Source organism: Rattus norvegicus, chromosome 15 (assembly GCF_021556685.1).
Source record: "Rattus norvegicus strain SHRSP/BbbUtx chromosome 15, alternate assembly SHRSP_T2T, whole genome shotgun sequence".
Classification (NCBI taxonomy): domain Eukaryota; kingdom Metazoa; phylum Chordata; class Mammalia; order Rodentia; family Muridae; genus Rattus; species Rattus norvegicus.
The window spans coordinates 78,855,004-78,869,010 of record NC_141548.1 but is presented as its reverse complement, the minus strand read 5'-3'; the positions used below and the strand labels follow the sequence as shown (position 1 = coordinate 78,869,010).

Here is a 14,007-nt window from a genome sequence, read left to right as displayed (position 1 = left end):
AATTTTGCCACAATATTTCTAAAATATTTTCAGTAAGAAAAACTATTGACCTTTGGCCATTAATTATATGACTAATAATTGTACTTCACATGTTAATTTTTTTTCGTTTTGTTTTGTTTTGCCTTGAAAGTTGTTAATCTCAATGCTTCACTGCAAAATGGCAGGATTGGGTACATCATCAACCCATTATCTCATCTATGATAAATGACTATATGTATAACTAATCTACTTAGAAAACCTCACTGGACATAAGACAGAGATCAACCAGTCATGGGACTCTTAGCTTCAATACATCCATTTATAAATCAATTAATCAAGCTTTCTTTTTTTTAATTGCTCTCTGTATTTATTATCTATAGTTCGTGCAGTAAGAGGGGTCAAAAGCTTACAGGTTACACAATTTCACAGGAAGCATTGTAGGAAAAGAGAAGGACTGAGATTAATTAACTGTATCTTAGGGTCTTGGTGGATGCATTTCTGGGGGAGATGCATTTCTAATTCCTGGAGGCGGGGGGTCTCATTCCTGGAGGGGGCATGCCAACAGGTGTCCCTTGAGCAGGGAAAAGACCAATTGGTGGGCCCATGGGTGGAGGAGCCATATTGCCTTGAGGTGGGGTTGCTCTGCCTACAGGTGGAGGTTGAGTTCCCTCTCCTGGCGGGTACTGGGTTGGGGCTCCTGCAATGCTAGCAGCAACAGCAGCAGCTGCAACAGTGCCTCTTCCCTGTGGGGTCATGACCTGCTGGGATGGGCCTCCAACTCCCTGGGCAGGGCCTGCTAATCCAGCAGGAGCTTGGGGAATAGGTACACCTGCAGGTACTGTGCTGCCAGATGCTCTTCCAACCCCAGGGCCACCTGCCTCACCAGCAAGCGGCACAGGAGCAAAGCCAGTATCTTTAGGAGGTGAACCCTCCACTGTCATGGAAACCAAGTTATCTCCAAGTAGCAAGACCAGACCCAAAACCGGTTTTTCTTCACGTTCTGGCTGCTTTGCATTCTTTGGCTTGATCTTCCTGAGCTCATTACAATCACAGAGGATCAAATTAATATGCTTGTCAAAAGCCTTCAAGGTGCCAATGAAGAATCTTCCATTGTACAGAATACATCTCATTCTACAGTCAGTATGCCGCATCATCTTGCTATTCTTACCCAGTCACGATTGCTGTTCCACAATAGCAGTTTTCAACACTAAAATTTCAAGGTCCTTCATACTTGGGGGAGGGCAATAAATAAAGGTTTGATTCAGGTTGTTAACACAGTGTAAGCGTGACCGAAGTTTCACGAAGAGTGGATGGGTCCTGTTTTCCTTGACTACCACCACCTTGAAGTTGCAATACTGCTTTAACCACCTCTTGGTGTCTCAGCTAAGAACGCCTGTCTCAGTTCTGCCTGGAAATCCACCACCGGAACTTGCTGTTGCTGAGAACGCCGTGGGTACAAGTGACACTCTTGGTTGCTCAGTGAGGCTGTCCTTCTACGTTTGACCTGGACCTCAATCTCTGGCAGGTGCTGTTCAGTAGTTCTTCGATCCCTTCCTCGCTCCACTGCGTTGCAAATCACTCCTCAGAACCAAGCGTCTGACATCTCCAGTTCCCTCTACTCTCTGTGCTAGACTTGCCGCAATCAAGCTTTCCTTTTCTTATTTGGCTATTATCTACGTGTTCTTTTTTTTTTATATATTCAGTATATTTTCGGGGTAGTCTGGATTATTACATCTTACTTTTTAAAAAAAATCTGTCTTAAAATCAAAATACTTGTTTTATGATTTGATGAACATGGTATCATTTTTTCAATGTATTCATTTAAGTCTCTGCCAAAACTACAATGATGTAAACATATGTTTTGATTGTTTTCTTCCAATATGCATCTACAGGCAGGGCTTGTCTCTCTTTCACAATTGCTATTGCTTGCTGTCTTTTCTCTTCTACTTTTTTCCTATTTCACCATGTTTATTATATCTCCCTGTGCAATGTGTTACAATATTTACAAAAATTATATTATTTCTGTGTTGTTGTTTGGTTTTCTTTTTATTTCCCTGTTATGATTTGCTTGAGCATCCCTTATTAATGTAAGTTCTTAAGATCTTTCCTAAGTCCACGAATCTCGGAATTATTTTCTTGTTCCATTTTTTTTCCCATGAGTCGCGGAGGGTTGATTTCATGGTCTTTAAACACAGGGACTTTATTTTATGTATTTATGTTTTCGGTATCTTTTGTAGGGAACTTCCTTCCATTTTTCAGTGTGATTTCTATGTATTTCTTCTTAATATTAAAGTCACTGAAGTGATTCATAATAAAATGTTAGTGGAAAGGAAAACAAAGCCAGAGGGGATAATTAAAAAGCTATTATTTACAAATAAAAACTTAAAAGTATAGATGAATTTTATCATATGTAGATCACCATAGTATTACTTCATAGTTATCCTAGAAGTGAAGTAATTACAGTGTAATACATTTGAATTGAAAAGAATTGATAGTTCGTGTTCTAGAATTTAATTTTTCAATTCTATTTTTCTTGGATATTTTATGTATTTACATTTCAAATGTTATTTCCTTTCCCCCTTCTCCCATATCCACTTCTCCTGCCCCTGCTTCTATGAGGATGCTCCCACTCCCACCCACCCACCTTTCACCCATGTTAAAGAACAAAGAAAATCAGTATCTAATATATTTTTTTCCAAGTTCACTTGATATCCTGACACTACTAAACTGGACTGCGGAGGACACCCTTTCCCCAGAGACTGGAATTGCCCCAAAGTACTCCTTATGAACAGGGCGTTAGGACCTGGGCCTATTTACCCACTTTCCCACCTGCTTCCTTTGGACTGTTGGCTAGAAGGGGGATCAGAACCTTTGAGAACTCTTATTGAAGTAGGCTTTGAAAAATCTAAGTCTACCACACCATTGTTGTGGTTTGCCCTGAAGTTACTATATTTTGATGCTAATTCCACTGCCCCAAGGACAGCTGCCTAGTCAGGTACTCAGGACTCAGGTGACTTCACCAGAACCACCTCTCCATTGAATTTGTAAAGAACAGGTGAGGGGCAGGTACAGGATAGAAGGAGGCCTGTCATTGGAGGAGAAGGAAAGATGGGCTGGAGAGAAGTTTGAAGGAAGAGGAGGAGAGAGGAAGAGACAGGAGGGAGAGAGGGAGAAGTCGTGGCAGGACAAGATGGCAGGTGATGTTAAGATTCTGCTCTGTGTATTGTTATTAATGTTCTCAAGGGATGGATAGTACCGGGCATTGTATGTTTAAGTGGGCAATTATATCTTATCAATTGGATCTAAGATTTTTGTGTTGTGTGTTCTTTTATGTGAGGGTTTGAGTGCAGGAAAAGTGTGCGGCTGGGATGTGTTTCTGCCAAGATAATCTAGCAGATACCTTGGGGCACCCGAGGTGTAGACCCAGCAAGGTAAAAGACAACCATTACTTTTTATTTTTATATTTTTACAACAACACACCATGAGCACAATGACTTTTATAAAGAAAACATTTGATTGGGGTTTGCTTATACTTCCGAGATTAGTCCATTATTGTCATGGTAGGAAGCATGGCAGCATACAGATAGACATGATGCTGGAGAGGTCTGTGTCCAGACCTGCAGGCAGCAGTGGTAGGTAGAACAACTGGGAATGAATGCTTGAGCATTTGGAACCTCAAAGCCCACTCATACTGACCCACTTCCTCTAACAAGGCCAAACCTATTCCAAAAGGTCACACCTCATAGTATTGCCACTCCCTATGACCCTATTTGGTTCATTTTCATTCAAATCACCATGAGGCCTTTGGTGGGTGATATTAGCTTGGATCATTCCCTGTGATTTTCTCACAAACTTTCTGTGGCCTCTAGAAGGTTTACTTATCTTCCTCTGAAGATACTCCAGTTCAAGACATGGTGACAGAGCCCACTGTTAATGGGTAAAACAATGTTCTTTCTTACCCCAGTTTGTCTGTATGATGCTTATAGATCTTTACTCTCCTGATTTCCAATTTCAATGGAAGTGCCAACCTGAGATCCATAGATCTTACAGTCTACACTCAGACATGTATAACAATGTAAGTCTACATGTTTAATGTCTCTTATCATCCTTTACTTTGTTCCTCTTTTTTCCATGGTTTCTTATCTTCCTAATGTATTGAATATTTTGTAGCAGTTTCAAACTTACAGAAAAATTAGATAAAACAATATAGAAATTCCTTCATACATATCTCCTATTCCTATCCCAATTTTATCTTAAACAATTATTTGGCATACCAATTAAAATTAATTCATCAACATTGTTAATTATTATTACTAGACACTATAGCTTACATCAGGACTCATTTTATGTGATGTGCATTTCATGAGATTTTCTTTTTATATCCTTTTTAAACAAAAGTATTATATAAAAATTAGCAGATGTTAGGTAGCATTTTAAATTCTAGCAAGAGGTAGTAATTCAAGACCACATGGTCTTATAAAGCTTAAAAGAGCGAGGAGAGCACACTATCCTTTGAACACTATCATGATACCTTCTGGCCAAAGGCTCTCTCTGCTTTATTCTTCTCTAAAAGATCTGCGCTGGTTGGGATGGGTGCAGGAACATCCAATTTGGACCTCTTCCCCTCCTTCCCCTGCCGGCTGGGTCCACATCAGTCACAGCCAGCAGGGGTGGGCAATGGGCTGTTCCCTGAGATTCATTGTCAAGCCCACAGCTCTATCTGCCACCAGGCAGAATCCTGCTGATATCAGGAATAGCCAGGGACAGCAGATGGCTAAAAGGCAGTGTAAGCACACAATGATCAAGAGCCAGGGCAATGTGGCACCACCAGGTCCCAGCTGTCTTGCTATAGCAAGCCCTGGATGTCTGAACCCAGCCAAAGCCCAAGGTGATGACTTTAAAAATGATGCTATAAAGATACCAGAGGCCTTTAAAGATGAAATTAATAAATTCCTCAAAGAAATGCAGGAAAATACAAGCAAATACGCAAGGGAAGTGAATAAAATGGTCCAAGAATTGAAAATAGAAATAGAAACAGTAAACAAAACAAAAATTGAGGCAATCCCCCTGATGGAAACCCTAAGAAAGAATAGGAACACTACAGATAAAGGTATCACCAGTAAAATGCAAGAGATGGAAGAGAGAATCTTCCTCGTAGAAAATACAATGGAAGAAATTGGTAGGTTAATCAAAGAAAAGGCTAAATCTAAAAAGTTCATGATACAAATCATCCAATGATCTGGGACACAATGAGAAGACCAAACCCATGAATAATATGAATAGAAGGAGAAGATTCCCAGGTACCAGACTGAGACAATGTTTTCTTACAAGAAAATATTACCAACCTAAAGAAAGATATTTCTATATTCCTACCAGAAGCTTAGAGAACACCAAAAAAAAAAAATTCCTCCTTCCACATAACACTCAAAGCACTAAACATACAGAACAAAGTAAGAATATTAAAAGCTATAAGAAAAAAATGTCAAGTAACATATAAAGGCAGATTTATCAGAATTGCATTCTACTTCCCAGCAGAGACTCTAAAAACCTTAAGGTCCTTGGTAGATGTCTTACAGACTCCTAGACATCACAGATGTCAACCCAGACTTCTAATCTCAGCAAAACATGCAATTACTTAAGATGGAGAAAACAAGTATTCAAGGAGAAATTAAATTTAACATCTATTATATTATATTATGTACTAATTATTATTATTATTATTATTATCAACATTATTATTATTACCAGGTCTACAGTAGATACTGGAAAGAAAACTCCAAGCCAGTGAGCCTAAACCCCCCTGCCCCCAATTAGGATAAAAATAACTTCATACCAGGAAGCCAAAGGAAGGGACACACACACACACACACACACACACACACACACAGAGAGAGAGAGAGAGAGAGAGAGGGAGAGAGAGAGAGAGAGCCAGCATTAAAAAAAAGAATTAACAATTGCTGGTCATTAGTATCTCTTAACAACAATATATTGAATTCCCCCAATAAAAAGAAAACCACTAACAAAATAGATGTGAAAACAGAATCCTTTATTCTGCTGCATACAAGAAACACACCTCAGAAACAGAGATAGACATGACCTCAGTGTAAAAGAGCCTCAGAGCTATAAAAAGGTTTTCTAAGCAAAAGGACCCAAGAAAAAAGCTGATGTAGTCATTCTAGTATCTAATAAAAACAGCCCAAAATTAATCAAAATACATGGGGAAGGACAATTCCTACTCATCAAAAATAAAAAATCCATCGAGATGACATCTCAATTAAGAACATTTATGCCCCAATTTTGACAGCACCTACATTTGTAAAAGAAACTTTACTAAAGATTCAACCACACATAAACCCTACATATTAATAGCGAGAGATGTCAATACTCCACTCTCACCAATGGATTGGTTATTGAGACAGAAACTAAACAAATAAGTGAAGAAACGAACAGAGGTTATGAATCAAATAGACCTAACAGATGTCTACAGAACATTGCACACAAACACAAAAGAATATACCCTCTTCTCAGCACACTACAGAACCTTCTCCAAAATGGACTATACAGTCAGTCACAAAGCAAGCCTCAATAGATAAAATAAAATCAAAATAACTTCCTGTATCGTATCAGTCCCCCATGAATTAAATCTGGAATTCAACAAGACAAAGCCTACAAACTAAAAAACTTTCTTCTCAATGACCACTGTGCCAGGGAAGAAATAAAGAGAGAAGTAAAAACATTCTAGAATTCAATGAAAATGAAGGCCCAGCATACTCAATAGATCAGCCACTAAGATCCAGAATAAATAAATGGGAGCTCATGAAACTGAAAAGGCTCTGTAAGGCCAAGGACACGATCAGTATGACAAAATGTCAGCTGACAGAATGGAAAAAGATCTCCACTAATCCTACATCTGATAGAGGACTAATGTCCAAAATATATAAAGAAATCAAGAAAATATACACCGACCAACCAAATAACCCAATTAAAATGGTATAAAGGTAAACAGAAAAAACACAACAGAGGAATCTCTAATGGCTAAGAATCACTTCAAAAAAGGTTCTCCTTCCTTAGTCATCAGGGATATGCAAATCGTAACTGAGACTCCATCTTAAAACAGAATAGCTATGATCGAAAACTCGAATGACACCTCATGCTGGCAAGGATGTGGAGCCAATGAAACACTCCTCCATTGCTGGTGGGAGTACCAACTTGTACCACCACTCTGGAAATCAACATATGTTTCTCAGAAAATTGGGAATAGTTTTACCACAAGACACAGCTATGTCATTCTTGAGCATATAACCAATATGCTCTACCATACCTCAAAGATGCATGCTCAAATATGTTCATATCAGCTTTGTTCATAAAATCCAGAAGCTGGAAACAACCTAGGTGTCCCTCAAATGAAAAATTGATAAAGTAAATGTGGGACAGTTACATAATTGGACACCATTCAGCTATTGAAAACAGGAACATCATGAAATTTACAGATGAGGAATGAATCTAGATAATATCATCATGAGAATGATATTCTGTAGCCCACAAGCAGAAATACAAGCATGGTTTGTACTCAATTATAAGTGGACACTAGTCCTAAATCACACAAAAACTGTGCTACATTCCACAGACACAAGAAATTAATAATAACATAGGCACAAGAGAGGATGCTTGAATCTAACTCAGAATATGAAATAAAATAGACATTGGAAGTGGATGGAGGGATGGACTCTGTGGGAGAGGGTGTAAGGAGGGGAAAGAGGATGGTGATCAGGTATGGTGAGAGGCATAGAAAGATAGAACTGGATCAGGGGGAGAGAGAGAGAGAGAGAGAGAGAGAGAGAGAGAGAGAGAGAGAGAGAGAGAGAGAGGGAAAGAAGGAGGAAGAGGAGGAGGAGGGGAGGGAAGAAAGGAGGGAGAAAGACAGAGAAGAAGGGAGGGAGGGACAGAGACAGAGACAGACAGAGAGACAGAGAGACACAGGGAGACACACATACACACGCTCTCACACACACACACACACACACACACACAGAGAGAGAGAGAGAGAGAGAGAGAGAGAGAGAGAGAGAGAGAGGAAATCAGTGGGGAGCATCACTATGACTACCCTAAGGCCTGGGAGAAAGGAGCTTTCTGGGACTTTATATGGTGATGTTAGTGGCTGGGATATGGAGACTGAACTATCAACTGTAGCCAGGTGTGGACTTCTAGTGTAGAGAGGGGACATCACTCCACTCACAAAACCTTCCACCCAAAATTTGGGCTACCTATAAATCTGCAAGGATTGAGATGGAGCAGAGATTGAGAGAATGGCCAACCAGTGACTGGTCCAACTTTAGACCCTTGTGAGAGAGCTTACCTCTCCACTCTGCATACAGACAGTAGCCTAGAATGTCTCCTGAGAGGCTTCGTCCAGCAACTGATGGAAACAGATAAAGAGACTCACAACCAAACATCAGGTGGAGCTTGGGAAGTCTGGGGAAGAGTAGAGGAACGTCAACTAATTCGGGATTGTGGAGGTTCACAGAGATTGAACCACCAACCAAAGAACAAACACGAACCATACCTATGCCTACTACACACTTACAGCAGATGAACAGCTTGTTCTTCATGTGGGTGCCCTAACAATTGGAGTAGTGGCTGTTTCTGACTCTGTCACTTGCTTGCCAGTGTATGCCTTTTAGCAAGCTGGACTGCCTTGCTGAACCTCAGTGGGAAAGGGTGTGTTTAGTTCTGCTGGTTCTTGATGTCCCATGGCTGGGATACAACCGGGAAGGGGAGTAGATAAAAAGGAATAAAAGGTTTTATGAGAGTGGGATTGGGAGGAGAAGGGGGAGTCAGGATTGTGATTGGGAAGTAGAGCGAATAAATATATTAGCTAATGAAAAAAGAGAGACAATGAATATGGAAGAGAGCAAGGAACAGATATAAGGAAGCGTTTGAGAGGAGGGAAGTAAAAGGTGAATAATGTTGAAAGGTAAAAGTTTAAAATTGCCACCCCCTAGACAAAAGTTGAAGCCAAAAGAAAGAAAAATAGTTGGACCCTGGAACTGCCTGATCCAGGAACTAGCTGACCACAGAAAGAGTAATTGCACCAGCTGGTTCAGCCACTTTGTTCCAGGAACTAGCTAAATTACACCAGCTGGTTCAGATAATAGCAGGATTAAACAATCATGAGAAACTGAGATTCTTCCTTGTGATTTGGTATGGTTTTTCCTTTAAATACCCCTTTTTCCAACCATTCACAGTTAAACTCCTCTACGCCTGCGTGGGATATGATTCTCGATCCCAGTGCACTGGTTTCTGTCATCCCTATCAATAAATTTCATGTGACTGCAGCAAGGAAGGTCTCTCGTGAGTTCTTGGGGGGTCATGCCATTCGGAGACTTGAGTGAGGGTCTCCCTGCTCTGGGGGTCTTTCAATGTAATTGTATTATAATCTCAAATATAAAAGAAATAAGAAAAAGGAAAAAAAACTATGTTGCTGATACCGTCACAAATACAATTTGGCCTTCCATTTTAATTTCTTAATAAACAATATTTTAAAATTATCTTACAAAGTAGATGACTTTAAAGAAATTGTGTGAACATACATAGATGCTTAGCATTGTAACTCCGTTATGCTTTTGCAATTATAGATGTGAATGCACTAGATATGAAATCTACAACAATTACTACTCTATAACTAGCTTTACCAAATGCTTGCTTTCTAATAAAAAAAAATAGGCTTATGTGTACTAGCTATTGAACCAAATACACTTTACACCTACTGTGAGAAATTCCTTTTTGTCTCAACTATTTAAAATATTAAATCCATCTTGGCTATGAACAGTATAGCAGGCAAATGTCTGGAATATTCTCATGGGTTATACTTTGCCAATTCCTGTAATAAATAATTAACCCCAAGATCTCAAGTCTTTTATTTAGGAATAGAAAAGGGGTGCTGAAATGTAACCTGAAATTCAGTTCTTGAAAATTTTTAATGAATTTCATATTATATACATATATACTATGGTGGCATTTTATTATAGAATAGCATTTGTTTATAGGTTTTCATAAGAATGTATTGAATGTTAAAAGAAAGATTCTCCAATAATTAAACTAAAAGCAATCTATCTGGTACTCTTTGCACTCACACATGCCATATTTTCTCATGGCTGCAGGGGTTGGAGATGCCGGTGCTGAAAATCAGACTCAGTTTTTTTCTGAGCAATACAAGCAATTAACCGCTATCTTTCCTTCCTTAACCTTACATTTGTTCTTCTTTCAAGTTCTGTGTTTTAAAGAGGAATCTTTTCAGTAAAAGAGGTCACTGATATATAAAAAAAGTTTCAGTTCTGTTTATTTACAAGGACAATTTTATTCATAAATCTTATTAATACATGTTACCTTAGTGATATAAACAAACTGTACTTTCTAACTGGCATTTTTCTCTGTAGAACATTGGAATCTTTGTTCACTTAACATGAAAAGAGGTTTGTTTAGTTTGGCAGCATACAATTAATATGGCAAAATATAAAAGCAAATTTCAAAAATCTTTCAATTACATTATATATATTTCTTCACACAGTATTTCAGCAGAATATTCGAGAGAGTCTTGTGGCTTATGACCACAAGATTCTAGAATTATTTCCCTTCTGATATTTGGCAGAAGTCATTGGAGTTAGAGTGCACTATGAAGAAAAACACTATTGCTTTTGAAGTAGATGCTTTGAAAAGTATTAAGATTCCCAAGAGACAGTCATTTAGGGTCTTATATATTTCTGCTTTTCTATATTAAAGTACTATGAAAGTTATCTGTAATGAGGCTCCTGGTGAACTAACCCACTCTCATTTTTAGAGAAACTGGTAATCTAACACGGACGAACACTTATCTAAAAGAAAGCCTCCCAATTAACAAATGGTTTTGGTATGCTAAATGGGATTCTTGTGGCTCTAATAACATTTGTAAAGTTGCTTCAAGACTGTGCTAATTGGAAAGTTTAAATTATGGCCAATTTGTTGTTATAAGTAAGTTTTCTACAGAACCAGCATATTTCTAGGCCTCTCAGCAGGTTTTTCTTAGAAATGATGCTTCTTCTGCCTTATACAGATGATCAATGATTACCTCAGTTGGGAATATGGCACTGTGTGGGCAGAAAGAATTGTTTTCTTTTCCGTTGTAGGTTCTTGAGGTCTCAAAGCAATAGCCTGAGGAACAAAGATTCCCTACAGGAGAGACTGAGCTCCACCCTCAAAGAGAAGGCTGAAAGTCAGAAAACGAGAGATGCAATAATGATTTTAAGATCTGTAACAGAGAGCACCATACAAATATCTCAGTATTTATTTGTTTGTTCTAACTGAGTCTTCCTTTTAGGTGATATACTTTTAGCTTGAATTTTGATTCATTGTGTTATTGCTGAGTAAACTGTACTTTAATTTTTAGTTTGTATTTTCAGAATACTTTGTGTTTGATTTTTTTTTAATGTGAAAGAAATCTGTTCAGGATAGTAACAGAACACTACTATCACTTCAACAGACCTTTAGAAGCCACATCCCAATTTTATTAGCAGATACAGTTTATATGGATTTTCTAATATTTCTGTGACTACAAAATATAAAATGACATAAAGTAGTTTACTTCAAAAGGTGATTATACACTCAATGTGAAACCATCTACAAATGTAGAATAATCCATGGGATTGCATTTAGATTTTCCATTGCAATGTAAATGAGAGAAACTGGGAATGGCTTCTTTTAATGGTCACATCCTAATTTGAATGTATGCTTCACAGTTCACGTGAAGCTCAAGAAGAAGGGAGACCAAAACATAGATGCTTCAGTCCTTCTTAGAAGGGAGAACAAAATATTCATGGAAGGAAATACAGGGACAAAGAGTAGAGCAGGAACTGAAGAAAAGGTCATGCAGAAACTGCCCCAGCTGGGAATCCATCCCATATGCAGCCACCAAACCCAGTCACTATTGCTGATGCCTAGAAGTGCTTGCTGACAGGAGCCAGATATGGCTGTCCCCAGAGAGGCTCTGCCAGAGCCCTACTGATACAGATGAGGGTGCTTGCAGCTAACCATTGGTCTGGACAAGGGGACCTCAATGGAGGAGTTAGAGAAAAGAATGAAGGAGCTGAAGGGGTTTGCAACCGCATAGGAAGAACAACAATATCAACAAACAGACTCCACCCATTCCGAGGTACTAAACCTTCAGCCAGTGTGTACACATGGAGGGACTCGCAGCTCCAGCTGTATATGTAGTAGAGAATGGGATTTTCCAGTATCAATAGGAGGAAAAGCCCTTGGTCCTGTGAAGGCTTATTTCCCCAGTGTAGGAGAAAGCCAGGGTGTTGAGGTGGGAGTGAGTGGGAGTGGGAACATCTTCACAGAAGCAATGGGACAGGAAGGGGGTATGGAGAAGGGGAACGAAGGAAATATTTGAAATGTAAATACATAAAATACCCAAGAAAAGTAAAATTAAAAAAAAAGTAAGCTTTAGAGCTGAATGAATGGCAAGTACCAAAAAAAAAAAAAAAAAACAAAAAAAAAAAACACGTCATAATATTGTGCTGTTAGCAACGTGTTTTCTTGTATGAGTCCTGAAAATTCATTTGGAATTTTAGTGTGTAACTAAAAGCAAAACCATGGAGATAGGTGATTACTGTACCAAAGCACAATATATTAAGTACCACAGAAATAAAAATTTGGAGTTAATTTCAAAGTGAGGTTGATCCATCTTCAGTAATGACTTCCTTATCAACATAGTTTATGAAAGCTCATGCTTCTCCCAGGAAACGCGGGAAGAACCCTGAGTGTGTCTGGCTTTCAGCATACTGATCATCTTCACTAATCTGTCAATGTTTTCCAAAGCAGGAACAGCACGTGCTGTGAACATTTACTCTTAGTCAATGTTAGTGCATAAACATGTGAATTCATCACTTAGAAAAATATATAAACAAAAATGAGAAACTGCTCCCCTTACCATAAACCATATTATCATCTTATTCTCTTTATTTTAATCTCTAGGCAACTCTTAATCTTTTACAATATTGAATAAAGCTAAATAACTAAATATATAAAATAGTTCAATAGAAAATACAAAATTATTTGATCAACTTTCCAATCACTTCCAAGATATATTAAACTTTAAAATACAGAAAAGGAAAAATGACCTAGAAATTTCCTAAAATTTAAGTGTGCATAGAACAGACACAAATGCTGACTAGTCTTAACACAAATTTACTCTTGAAAAACAAGTGAAAGAAAATTTAGAGGAAAAAATACCAATTATTTCCTTTAGGGGAATGTATATAGAGAGTAATTCAATTAGTCTCTATTCATAAAATTAAAGAAGTTAATGAAATATTTCATATTCTGATATGACAATCTATTGTGGTTACACTGAACATGTAGCTATGTTAACAAAATACTAATATACTAGACACATGTCATAATAATTTATATTTGTATGTAAAAGAGAAATAAGCATATCAAAATACTGAAATGAGTTAAAGTAATTTTCCGACAGTATCACATTATATGAAATAATGTTGAAATAGAAAATTTTCTGTCTTTGTTGATCTCTCAAAGCAAAGAAAAACTGAACATGATACTTAGATATTAAACTAAGGCAATGGGCCCCTCAGTAGAGGATTCCAAGTCTGTCAAATTGGTTTTGTTTCCTTTTATCTATATAAGATCTAAAAGCTGGGAAATCCAAGTAGAGAATACTTTCAAAGTTTTGGCTGTCACCATCTTTTTACAAATGGATAAAAGTCATTCTTTCTTCCTTTACATATGTGGGGACTATGTTAAAACTACAGCATAGACAGCTTCGTCTGTGTCCCCTTAAACTGAAAGAATGCTGGGACACTGTGTACCTCTTACCATGAAATACTTAGTCTTTAAATCACAGGTACGAGTCGTTATGTAAACATGGGACTGAATTAATTTTTCAATCTTAAGTTACAGGAATAAGAGTTAATGAGCTGTTATGTGCATTTTCTATTGCTTTGATTAAAACATGATGATTACTGAAGGTGG

General features: G+C 38.0%; 1 pseudogene; it reads right to left on the bottom strand.

Annotated features, from left to right (window-relative positions):
- Positions 1–454: 454 nt before the first annotated feature.
- On the bottom strand, positions 455–1,166 carry Snrpnl2 (small nuclear ribonucleoprotein polypeptide N like 2; annotated as a pseudogene).
- Positions 1,167–14,007: the final 12,841 nt, after the last annotated feature.